The sequence below is a fragment of the Camelus dromedarius genome, chromosome 9, assembly GCF_036321535.1.
Source record: "Camelus dromedarius isolate mCamDro1 chromosome 9, mCamDro1.pat, whole genome shotgun sequence".
Classification (NCBI taxonomy): Eukaryota; Metazoa; Chordata; class Mammalia; order Artiodactyla; family Camelidae; genus Camelus; species Camelus dromedarius.
In genome coordinates this window covers 64,729,865-64,742,590 of record NC_087444.1, presented here as the reverse complement: position 1 = coordinate 64,742,590, position 12,726 = coordinate 64,729,865, and positions in this window count along the sequence as shown.

Sequence of the window (12,726 nt, the reverse complement as noted above, 5' to 3'; positions counted from 1 at the left end):
AAAGACAGAACATTCATAGTGAACATTTCTTGTTTTATCCTGCTCAGCATTCTTTTCTCCTTTCTCTGGATTTCCTGGAGAAACCGCCCCTCGAATCTCTAATTCACAGGAAGTTAACGCCACTGTAGCTTCCTGCGCTTGACCCAGGCCCAGCCAATCAGCTAGTCCACCTGACTGGGTCAGACATGGTCACATGACCCAAGCTGGGCCAATGACGGACAGCCCTGGGACTTTCAGGAAGAGGTCCTCTTTGTCCAGTGGCATTTGCTAAACTGGTATCCATCCTTGTCCTCCCGAGTTGGGGGCTGCACATGCCTGAAAAGGAAGCCACCATGGAGGAAAGTAGAGCCCAGAAACCACACCCCATGGGCCAAGCCTGACCCCCCACCTGATTCTGTACAGGCTGCCAGCTAAGAATGTGTGGTATAATAAAAATAAATAAATATTTGGTTTTTATCTTGGTTCCTGGCACACAGCTCCCCAAACCCCAGAAATTTCTGGCATGGTAAGAATGTCTTTTATAGGGTAATGAAATGGCTGGTTGGGGGGGTTGGGGGGGCACCTGGATAGCTTCAGTGTAGGGGCTGGTCACCCCTTGATTAGAAGCTTGGAACTTTCAGCCCCAACTCCCAATCTTCTGGGAGAGGGCAGGGGCTGGAGATGAAGCTAATCACTAGCGGCCAGTGATTTAATCAACGGTGCCTAAATAGCGAGGCCTCCGTAAAGCCCTTTAAAACAACAGGGCTCAGGGAGCTTCATATTTGGTGAATAATGTGCTGAGAGCGTAGCACACCCCAACTCCACAGCGACTCCTGTGAGAAACAAGAATATTTTTTGAGGCATGAAAATAATGTAAAATTCAAATTTCAGTGCCCATAAATAACACTTTAACGTGACTCAGCTCATTTGTCTATATATTGTCTATTGACTGCTTCTACGCCACGTCAGGAAACTGGAAGTCATTGTGGAAATGTGTGGCCCAGAAAACCTGAAATATTTATTATCTGGGCCTTTACAGTAAAACTTGTAAGAAATAAAAGATCATTTCAGGCTGAGAAACTAGGTTTTGTAACAGAGGGATGACCCTGTGGGCTGCATTGAGTCCAGTGGACAGACAGGCCTTTCTGCAGAGGAGAGGTTTTAATCAGGAGTCTGATGTGATCAGATATATGCTTTTAAAGGCCTCCTGCCAGGTTGCTGGTGACCCTGTGGTGATCAAGACAGATCCCATTGCTGAAGACAGACCACTCACCCCGTCTTAGGGGAGGTTTCAAAAATCAGGGGAAAGACAGATATTGGAAGAGAGATTGCATAGGAGGCGTGTGTGTGTGTGTGTGTGTGTGTGGAGGGAGAGTGTCTCCCAGTCTCAGAATTAATAAAGGAAATCAAGAAAGGACAAGTACTCTGGAGTAGGATGGAGTTGTTTTTCAGCTCAAAATTCATCTGGATTTGGGCGCCCAGAGTCCCGGGGCAGAGGAAGGATCTGCACCCTGCCTGGGCTGTTTTCCTGGGTTCCTGCTGCCTGGAATGCTCCCCCTTAGCCCATGTGACCTCCACACACACGCTGGCCATCCCTGACCCCGACATTTCCTACTGCATCTCCCCCGCCCCAGCCCCCGCCCTGCCTTCTTTTGCTGGCAGACCCTTTAATCCGTGTGTTTATCTGCACTCTGTCTTCTCACTGGACTGTCGGCCTCTTTAGGGCAGTGTTTTGTCTCTTTTGCTCACTACTGTGTCCCTAGTCAAAAACACTGCTTGGCATGTAGTAGATGTTCAGTTAACATTAGTTACTGTTATTGTGAAGTGAGTGATGACCTCAGGGCTTGTGTCTGGCTTTGGGAAGAGGGGGTGGGCCAGGGAGGGCAGAACCCCCAGCCCACCTACCACCAGTCCCTTCCGCTGGCCTTTGGAACATGCAATGGGCTGTTTCCTTTAGACAAAGAGGGGTTTTGTCTGAAGGTTGCTGAGCTCACTCCTCCTGAGAAGTGCGTGGGACTGGGGTGGGAGAAGGGAGTCACTGGCCTTGGGGGTTCCATGAGCTAAGGGGTCCCAGGACATCAGGATAAAGTCTTCACTCCATGCCTGTCATTCAAGGCTCTGCGGGCCCAGCACTGACCCACACCCAGCATCATCCCTCTCCAGGCTCCCTTCACCTTCTGCCTCCACTGCCTGCATCCCTCTGCACTTTAACTTCTCGCCTCTTGTTTAAAAACATTGTTCCTCCTTCCTGGAACATGTCTTCTTGTTCACCTGTCTGACTTTGACTTGTCATTCAGCCTCAGTTCAGAGGTCCCCTCCTCTGGAAACTTTCCCTGACTTCCCAGGCTGGTCCAAACACCTCCCAAGGGCGCCCACAGATCCCAAAGCATCCCTCACTGAGCCCTCATCGCTCTGCCTGAGCCTCCCTGACCCCAGCCCCAGCCGCCCTGGGTTGCTGCTGTCTGAGCACAGCTGTCTGCCCCAGTGGAGTGTGGGTTCCATGGGACAGAGCCAGGGACTTTCTTGGTCACTGCTATGTCCCTAGCATCGCCCAGGACAAGGTCAGGCCCTGAATGCCTCCTGCCCCACTCCCTAGCTATGTGATCTTAAGCCAGACCCCTTCACATCTGTGCCTCAGTGTCTCATCTGTGAAAGGGGTAACCCCTCAGGCCACCCCTCAGCTGTCTGCTGAACTGGGGAGGGTCTCGGCAAGGCTGACGCCAGGTTCCCCCAGAACAGGCTGACTCAGGGCTCTGGAACAACATTTGTCACCAACAGGGCCCTGGGATACAGAGCCCTGTGATTCTCATTTGGGGGCAGAGTGACATCAGTGCCGTGTATTTCCCTAAGGTGGAGATTATAAATCAATTGGATAATGACAGCTAATTCCTAACAGCATTCACTATCCTGCCAGGAACTGTTAGTGTATCTGATTCTCACAACCCCACAAGCAAGGTACCATCAGCATCACTTGTTTTTGTTAAAGGGGAAACTGGAGCATAGAGCGAGGTTACGTGACTTCCCCGAGCACAGCCAGCTAGGAAGTGGTACTTCCCGAATCCTAACCAGGGCAGGCTGGCGTTGGGATCTGTGCTCTCCACCTCAGGATTACACAGGTAACTTGGGCAATCCCTGCTTTTACAAAATAAAATGGAACAGAATAGAAGGGAATGGAAAGTACTATGTGTATGCATATATTGGTGTGGCCAAATAATGGCCTGATCCCTGGATGCTGGGAACCTGTTACATCACACTGGAAAAGGGACTTCGCAGAAGTGATTAAGGTTCTGGACCTCGAGATGAGGGCGATCAGCCTGGATTGCCTGGATGGGCCCAGGGTAATCACATGAACGCTTTAACAGTGGGAGACACAGGCAGAAGAGTCAGAAGGAGCACAGACAACGCTGGTGTCTGAGAAAGGGGACAAGAGCTGGACGGGGGGAAGGGACCAAGGGAGGTTTTCCAGGATGGGACAGATCGGAGCCTGTTGGAATGTGCTGAGAAGGATCCAGTAAAATGGGATGGACTCGGATCAGTGGGGCCCAAACTTGAATATGAGTCAGAATTCCTGAGAAGCCAGTTAAAACAGACGATAGGGTGTCCCCCAGAGGGGTAGTCTGGGAGGGGACCCAAGAATTTCCATTTCAAACTAGTTCCCAGGCTTCGCTGCTGCTGCTGCTGGTCTGGGCTCCCCTCCCCCAAGGAGAACCACTGATGTAAAAAGAGGGGTGGCAGGAAGATTCCAGGGAGAGTTTCAGGAACAGTCACAGAGTGGAGGTGGGGCCGCCAGGAGCACAGCCATCTCCCATCACCGCAGCCTGGAAGGGAGGGGGGCTCGGGCGGAGCTGCAGGGAGGGTGGTGGCGGGGCTCACAGACGGTTTCTGTCCATGTTTCCCAGTGAGATCCTCACAGCTGGGAGTGAAGTGATGTGGTCTGAGGGGAGGGGAGTGAACGGATCATCAGGGAGAGGGGGCCGGTGAAAGTACCAGGGAGGGGCTGGTGGGATGGCCCTGCAAGCTCATGATCACAGGCATGAAGGTGGCCCAGGGGTGATCAGCTGCCTGGCCGGGTGTTGCAGGAGGAGACGGGAGCCTTCTGAAGTGGCGTATGCTTGATGTGTGGGAGGGAGGGCACGGGAGGTGAGGGTGGAGGCCAGGAGGGACCACGGGAGGCGGGGGACCTAAAATCCGAGAAGCAGAGGAATGAGGAGGAAGCAGTAGGGTCAGTGGGTTTGGAGGCTGGATGGCCAGTGAGGTTGACCAGTGGCTAGAGTCAAGGAATCAGGGGGTGGGAGCCAGAGACTGTGTTGTGTAAGAAGGAAAGTCAGGGTTGGAGAGGTGACCCTGAGGCCCTAGAGGCCTGCCCTGAGGGGCAAGGCCTGTGGTAAGAACCAGGCCCTGGAGGGTTCCATCTCTCCTGGGACCATCTGTCTGCCTCAGATGAGTCCACCAAGTGGTTTACCATCTGCTTACCATTTGTCCACGTGTCCGCCTGTCTCCCTAACTTCTGTCTTGCCACCTCTTCTATTTATCCCAATATTCTGTCTTTCTGTTTTCCATCAACCTGACACTCTCTCTGTCCATCTGCCCGTCTATCTACCTAACCATCTTATCTTCCTGTTCATTGGTCTGTCCATCCGCCTGAGGGGCTGTCTTCTTGTCCATCTCTCTGTCTGCATGTCCATCCGCTGTTTGATCCTCCACCTGCCAGTCTATTTGACAGCCTCTGTGACAGCCAGTTCATCCAATTGTTCCTGTCACTCCATGGATGCCCCACCCTCTAGCCCAGCCCCCAGCCTCACCAGCGTGTGTCCTGTTGGGCCTTCAGATCTCACCACCGCCTCCTGGCCGTGGACCACCAGCCGCACTAGGGCCTCTGGTGTTGGGGCGCCCCAGCCCAGCTCCACCTCCACGTGGATGCCAGGGAGCAAGGCCCGGCCAAAGTGGCAAGGCTGGAGCCACAGCTGCTGTCCCAAGAGAGTGTGCAGATGGCCCTGCGGGGCCAGGCGGCAGGGGAGGTGTGTGCAGGCACACACTGCTAACCCACCTGGCAGCCCTCCAGCCAGCAGCGAGCCTGGCCTTCCTGTCCACAGTGGCACCGGTGGCCAGAGGCACTGCTATTCCAGAAGGAGGCACCGAGGGGCACAAACTGGGCTGTGGAGAGAGTAGGGCTGGGGTCGGGGGCTGGGCCTGAGGCCTGCAGGCCTGATCCTGAGAGAAGAGGGGACGAGAGGTCCTGACTCCTGGGTCTGAGGATGGAAAGGGCAGGGGACCCGGACCACTTGGTCCTGAAGGAGGAGAGGGCTGGGGCCTCAGGCTCCCAGTCCCCGTGGCCTTGGTCCTGGGAACAGGCAGGTCTCGGGCAAGACCCTCACCACCTCACCATTGTAGGCATGGCCATTAGGAACCATCAAGGCATCGATGCGGCAGGCCCAGAACCCCAGGACGCCCATGTGCTGGTGTCTGCCACATGCAGGACATCGGGGGTCCTGGAGCCTGGGATGGTGACGTAGTCCCTCTGCTGGCCGCTGTTGGAGTCCTGGGGTGAGATTCAGGGCAGGGTCATCCAGGCCATCTCCTCTGCTCCCTGAGGACTGGGCAGCCTCTGCTCTTTCCCTATCCACCTGGGCTGTGATGCACCCCCAGCCATTGTGGGGGCTCCCACTGCTGGCCATGCCTTTGGCCCACTGGATGTCCTTGTAGAGAAACAGTGCCCAGGAGGTGACGTTGGCTGTGGCCAGCACCACCTGGAAGGTGTTCACCTGCAGTAGGACAGCGGGGGGAGCTGGTGCATCACCGGCTGGTCCAGGAGCACCCTTGGCGTCCCTTGTGGTCTGCTCCATCAAGCTGAGCTGGCTTCTTCCCAGCTCTCCCGCCTTCCCAGTCCCCTGTCCAGGTCCCCCTCCCTCAGAGCCTGCGTCAGCCTCCCTCTCATTTTCCCTGAATCTCTACTTTCTATTTCTCTTTTTCTGCCTCTCCCCGGAACATCACCCCCCAACCCCCTACCATCTACCCTTTTCTTTCTTTTGCTCTCTCTCCACCTGATGGTCTCACTCCCCTTGCTATCTCTCTGTCTTTCCTTCTCCATCTCTCTCAGTCTGTGTCTTTCCCTCTCTCTCTGCCAACCATTTTCTCTCTCTCACTGTAGCTTCCCCTATGTCTCACCAGCTCTCCCATCTCTCTCCTGTTTTTATCTCTTGCTCTTTCCCTCTGTCTCTGACTCTCTCCCTTATGGTGTCTCCCACTTGCCAGGAACCCTTCTTCCCCAGGGGCTGTGCCCTTCTCCCCCACCCTCTTCCTCACCTAGGGGCCAAGGGCTTCAAAAAAAGGAACTGGGTCCCAGGTGGCCATAGACCAGGCTCGCGGGGTGGGAGGGGAGAGGGGGAAGGCACAGGCCGAATCTTGGGCCGCCCACTGCAGCAGCTTGGACTGGTGGCTCTGCTGGTACCACACGTGGCTCCATTCAGTGTGGACCCATCTGCCCAGAAAGGGGCCACAAAGGCTTGGCCCACCTCCAGGGGAAAAGCCTCAGGTGGGAACAGGGCCAAAGGCTCCCCAAAGGACACCAGCCCACAGCAAACCTGGGGGAGGCAGGGAAGGAAGAGACGGGTAGAGCGGTGTCATTGGGTCAGGGATCAGAGCGGGGAGGGAGCCCGGGACTCAGGAGGAAGAAGCAGATACAGACCGTATAAGGCCATAAATTAGGGCCCAGGGACCAATGATCAAGGGTCAGGTCACTGGCATAGGCCGTCCTGTGCATGACATCAAGGAATGTAAAGGGCTCCAGCAGCTGCACCTCCTCAGAGAAGCCACTGTCCTATGCTGGGGGTGCCTCACTCCTGTGCTTCAGCCCATAGGAGTACAGGAGCGAGGCTGGGGACACTGAGACCACTGAGGCCCCTCTAAGCCCCACCAGAGCGGGGTTATGTCCCCTCAGCCCTGCCTTCCAGTCCTACCTCCTCACCAGGAGCACGGGGAGCATGTCTCACCTCTGAGCCCCTCGCTCCAGGTCACTTGGTTCTTCAGGACTGAGGGGAGGGATATCAGCTAGCGACGGGGGTCTACCCGCCACGGCTGACCCTCTTCCAGAGCACCTGAGCCCACTCACCCACCAGCAGTAGCAGAGCACCCATGGTGGCTCCATGCGCTGGCCGGCTGCTCTGGCTTGTACCTGGAGTGGAGGTGGGGGCCCGGGCAGGGGCCTGTAACTCAGCTCCACCAACTCATTGTTCTGGAATCCAGTGGGCCGGGGAAGCGCCCAGGGATCCTGGTTCTCCTCCGGTCCGGCTGAGGCTGGGCCAGGCCTGCGGGTGGGAGGAGGGGCAAGAGGAGACGGGATGGCTTCCAAGGCTCTCCCAGTGGGCCGGGTTCTCAGGCACCGAGGGCCCAGGAGGAGGTCCTCACCCCATTAGCAGGGCTGAGCATCAGTCAGGCAATCCGTAGATGGATAAGCTGGAGCTCTGTCGCTGGGTCACCTTCTGGGAAGAACCAGTCTGACTCCATATTAGATCTGTTCCTTTGGTTCTAACCCTGTGCTCTGTTTCCTGTGCTTAGTCATGCTGGTTCTGCACCTTTTGTAAAAGAATGTTGCCTAGAGCCTGAAGTATCGGGGATAGCCCATTCTCAAGGCTCTGACCTTTAAGGGTATAACACTTTTCCATTCACAGAGAGATAAAAAGTTGCAGAACAGAAAATAACATTTGGCTTCTTGGAGGTTTACAGGAAATCATGACCTGGATCTATGCAGAAAGCAGCAAGAGCAAAGGATTCTGACACCTAGAAATTTGCAACAACCAGCCACACCCTCTCCCCCTTTTTAGTATAAAAGGAGCCTGAATTCTGACTTGGGTGGTTCTTTAAGGCATTAGTCTTCCATCTTCTTCTTCTTCTTTTTTCTTTAAAGTGGAGGAGGTAATGAGGTTTATATATTTAAGTGGAGGTACTGGGGATTGAACCCAGGACTTTGTGCATGCTAGGCAAGCACTCCACCACTGAGCTGTCCTCTCCCCCTTTGTCTCCCATCTTCTAAGTCTGCTGGCTTTCCAAATAAAATCGTTATTCCTTGCCCCAACACCTTGCTTCCAGATTTATTGACCTGTTGTGGGACGAGCAAATGAGTTTGGACTCAGTAACTGCCAGTTCTCTCCCTAGCAGGTTAAAGATGAACTCACAGCCTCCCGGGACCTAAGCGAGCATTGCTGGAGAGGGTGGTGGAGATGTGCACCTGGGGAGATGAAGGGGCTGCAGACCAGCCAAGGGATCCAGAGGGACGTCTGCAGAGAATGACGGGAGAGTCTGTGGTAGAAAGTCATAGTTGGGCGTTTGGGAACACGACTGGGGGACGTACGGCAGAAGGAGCAATTCTCCTGAAGAGATGAGTAAGGGATGGGCAAGGGGAGCTCAGACTGTGCACCTGTGGAGATCAGTGAGGGCCGCCCTAGCAGAGGAGATCCAGAATTAGGCAGTGAGGACTCCGTCTTCAAAATGGGGATCCCCAAGCCACTGCTCTGGCTCCCCGAACCCAAGCCAGCCCTTCACAGAGTCAAACCAGGTGGGACAGAAGGGCCCATTGGCCCTGCCCTGATTTATAGGCTCTGCCCGCCCCAGCATGAGTGAGCAGGCCCCTCACCTGTCTTCCAACTCTGAGTCATCTCTGATGAAGGCTTCTCACCTTCATCCCCAGAATACCCCCAGCATCTAGATACACAGGCTTCCCTGGGGACCCATGGAACCCCGGGGGCAGGGGCCAGTGTCTAAACCTGGTCACCCAAGAGGGAGTCGGTGGCTCAGTACTGTCTCCCGGGATGCCCCAGTCATGGTATGGGTCCCAACTTTGCCCCCTCGAGCAGATTCACAGCCCTCCTGTCTCCGTTGAGGATTAAAACCAGAGAGTGGCACGTGGGCCACTGGTGCGGGAATTCCAGGACCGTTTAGGAGGGTAATGAAGAAGCATTTGTCGTTATTTTACTGGTATTTGTTTATTTAATTTTTTTAAAACAGATTTGTGAACCAAATGAAAGCACACATTTTTGGCCTGTATTGTTTGTCTTATGAGGAGGAGGTAATTAGGTTTCCTCACTGATTTCCGCTTGGAGGAGGTACTGGGGATTTAACCCCTGACCTCTTGGGTGCTGAGCATGCGCTCTACCACTTGAGCTATACCTCTCCCCTTAATATTTTTTATTTATATTGAAAAAGGTATGCCATTGCCACGTGATACCCACTGTTCCATCATTACTACTGTTAAAATCAAGGCTAAGTTGAAGAAAAGGAGAGCGAAGAAAGAGAAGGGGAAAGAGTTGATCTAAATAATAATATAAATGGTCCCAGTGTATTTGTTCCTGGTCTGTCTCTCCTGAAGGCAGCCCCACAAGGCAGGGATTTTTATCTGTTTTGTCTCCAACTCTGTTCCCAGTGCTTAGACACCTAATAGGTGCTCAATAAATATTAGTTGACTAAATGAATGAAAGAAAGAATGAATGAATGGTAAAAATTAAGGAAACTATATTCAAACATCTAGATTTGGGGCAATACTGAAGTAACATGCATAAAACTCTCAGCAATGCCCAGCACATAAGAAAGGCTCAAAAAATCATAAATATGCTTATTATTCTAAAAATCATTACTTCTTAGAAGTACAACAAGGAGGCATTCTTGCCAAATGCTGACTAGCTGAGTATTATTATCAAGATACGCCCAGAGCTGAATATCATCATATTATCACTTCTGAGACATAAAAAAATCTGAAAATGTACTAAAAATGTATTACTGTCACAATTTTATTATGCACAATGGTGGCAGGCGAATCTTCCAGGTTGAACGCTTTAGTGAGGGGTAATTTCTCCCCTTGGTTGGCAGCCAGCATGCTTCTACAGTCAGTAAGCTGAATTTTTTGCCTAACCTCCCACCGTGAGGAGGGGTCTGTCTCTGTTTCCTCTCCTTGAGTATGGGCAAGTTTGTAATTGCTTTAACCAACAGAGTAGAAGAGAAGTGAGGCCCGGGTGTACAGGGCAGCATTTGCTGGAACACTCACTCTGGAGCCCCAAGCTGCGTGAGAAGTCCACATGTCCCAGGCCCAAGTCCCTTGAACAGACAAAGCAGGGGTGGGTCCAGCTGAGCCTGGCCTCTGGGCTGTTCCAGCCCAGGCACCAGACGTGTGGGTAAGGAGACCCTGTTCACCAAATCACTCCACCCTTTAGGACTTCTAGCTGAGGACCTGGACATCGCAGAGCAAGACAAGCTGTCCCTGCTGCCTGCCACCCCCCGCCCCCGACACTGCCATCCAATTTTTTGAGCATAATAAAACACTTGCTATTTTATGGCACAAAGTTTGCAGTGGTCTGTTACGCAGCAGCAGAACTGGGACAGCTGCTCAGTAAAGTACTGCAGCATTTAAATAGTGTTACTTTTTCTGCAGACACCAAACTCTATTCTCGACTGACAGCACTATTTAACGTTCACAATAATTATCTCTGAATACAGAATTCATGGCCATCACAATCATGGTTAATTACGGTGGCAATTTACTTGCAGAGTAACTCCGATGGAAAAATCACTATACGTTTCTCCTTCAGCTTGACTGGGAGAATGCCAACTTGTAAACCACATATGGAGCTTTCCATTCCCAGTTACATCCAGAAGGCTTTCTACATTGGAAAGTGAATATTCAGATATAAACACTTGCCAAGAATGCAAAGCCTTACTTGTATTCCTGAGGGGGTTACATGAATTAGATAAAATGGGCCAAATACTTCTGGTGTGGGGGTGCATGGCAATAACGGAAGAATGAGTTTTGCTATTGGGCCTTTCTGAAGATGGAGATCTGAGCAGAGCTTCAAAGCAACCCTATGATTGTTACTGTTATTTGAATATCTGCGTGCCTCTGTGGGGTGGGTGGCAAGGTCGGTGGGAGCAGGAGAAACTGAGACTCACTGATCCCTGGCAAATGAAGGAGATGGGGGAATGGCTGTTGAGTGAATCACAGTCTCCCCACCCCGCTTCCTGCTCCAAGAGCAATAATGCGGGCAGAACCCAGAGTGGCACCCTGGTTAACATCTTCCCACTGGACCCTCTATGGACTTTCAATGTCCAGACTTCCACCAGATTCTCAAATCTGGCTGCATCCCCTCAGATCTCCCAGGGCTGGACCATGCCCTCTTTAGTCCCACACAGAGCAGTGTTGTTTCTACTCAGACTGGCCCCCTCCCCGCCAGGGTGAGCTGTGTCTCCTCAGACCCCCAGGAAATGGTCACAGCTACTCAGAATCCCCAAGGATTCCATGTTCTCTCTGAGTCCCCAAACTTCATAAAGCACATCTACAGTACATTTTTCAGCTGACAATAGCAAAAGGGAATTTAGTCCTTTCCCTGTAACTCAATACATTTCTAGCAAAGCTGTGTGTGAGTCAAGTCTCAAATTACATCTCCAATATGATGGGTAGGACAGAGCAGCCCCGTGCAGATGTTTGGAAGAGCTGCATGGCGATGTGGGGCCGGGATGCTTCTGATGGACAAAGCAATGGTGGGGATCAACTTTGCTAAGGATTTAGAACAGATGCTTGGAGTATTTTCCAAATGGAAAGTCTGTATGTTATTCAAAGGCGCTGCCCTGTGTCTATTTAACTTTTAGGAAATTGCTTGGGGGCTTGTAGTTGATGGGCAGTTGACATTGTAAATTTTTATTTTATCATTGAAACTCAGGAGAGAGGGGTGGGTATAGCTCAGTGGTAGAGCACATGCTTAGCATGCACAAGGTCCTGGATTCAATCCCCAGTACCTCCATTAAGAAATAAATAAATAAACCTAATTATCTCTCCCTTACTCCCCCAACCCAGATAAAAAAAGTGTTTTAACAAAGTCATGGGAAACAGGCATATGGTGGGCGCTTTCCTGCAGAGCATCTGGTGTTCAGCAACACCTGGACAAGATTAGCCAGGAAACACCTTAATTTCTCACAGTTTAGGGGCAGAAGTGCCCCCTGTGGCCATCAGGGGTCCCACAAGATCTGCATATGCTCCAGGGAACAGAGTCCCCAGAAGCTAGGACCTGATCTCCAGCCCAGATGAAGGAAGAGAAGAGGGTCTCAGGCTGTGCTCGGAGCGCTTGGCACTTCTGTATCACCCTATAAAGCCCTGTTTCCCATTCTGATCTGCAGTGGATGTCTTTTTTTTCTCACTGGGCATCTGTGTCCCTTTTTTTTCTGGAAACAGCACCCCATTTTCCTTTGGACAGTCTTTCACACTCAATTAATATAGTTCTTGGGAATCAAATCTCCTCTCCACCCCATACACAGGTGCACAGTGATTTGATGAAGGACAAGCATATGACCCAAATCTGTCCTGTGAGAGCCAAGCCTGGGGCATTTTTGCTGTAGTTATTGGGAAAGAAGCATTCTTTTTCCACTGGGGCTGCTAGGCAGTCCATGGCACATAAGCCTAGAGTTTGGGTGGGTTGGTGGGACATCTCTATCCCTGGTTGTAGGAGAACTTGCTTAGAAATAAAGCTGACACAGAGAAAAGCAGATTGAGAGAGGAAATGAGGCACAGTCCTGAAGAAAAATAATTGAGCAGCTGGATCCAGCAGTACCTGAAGCCTGGATTCCAGTTAAGCGAACCACTTAAAATCTTTTCTCTTAAGCCAGTGGTAATTGGAGGATCACACTCCCTGTCTGATGTGTGCCAGGCCCGAATTGCTCTCTTCCCTCCCTTCAAAATGTCCTCATTGCTGCTTGTGTTTGCAAACTCAAGAG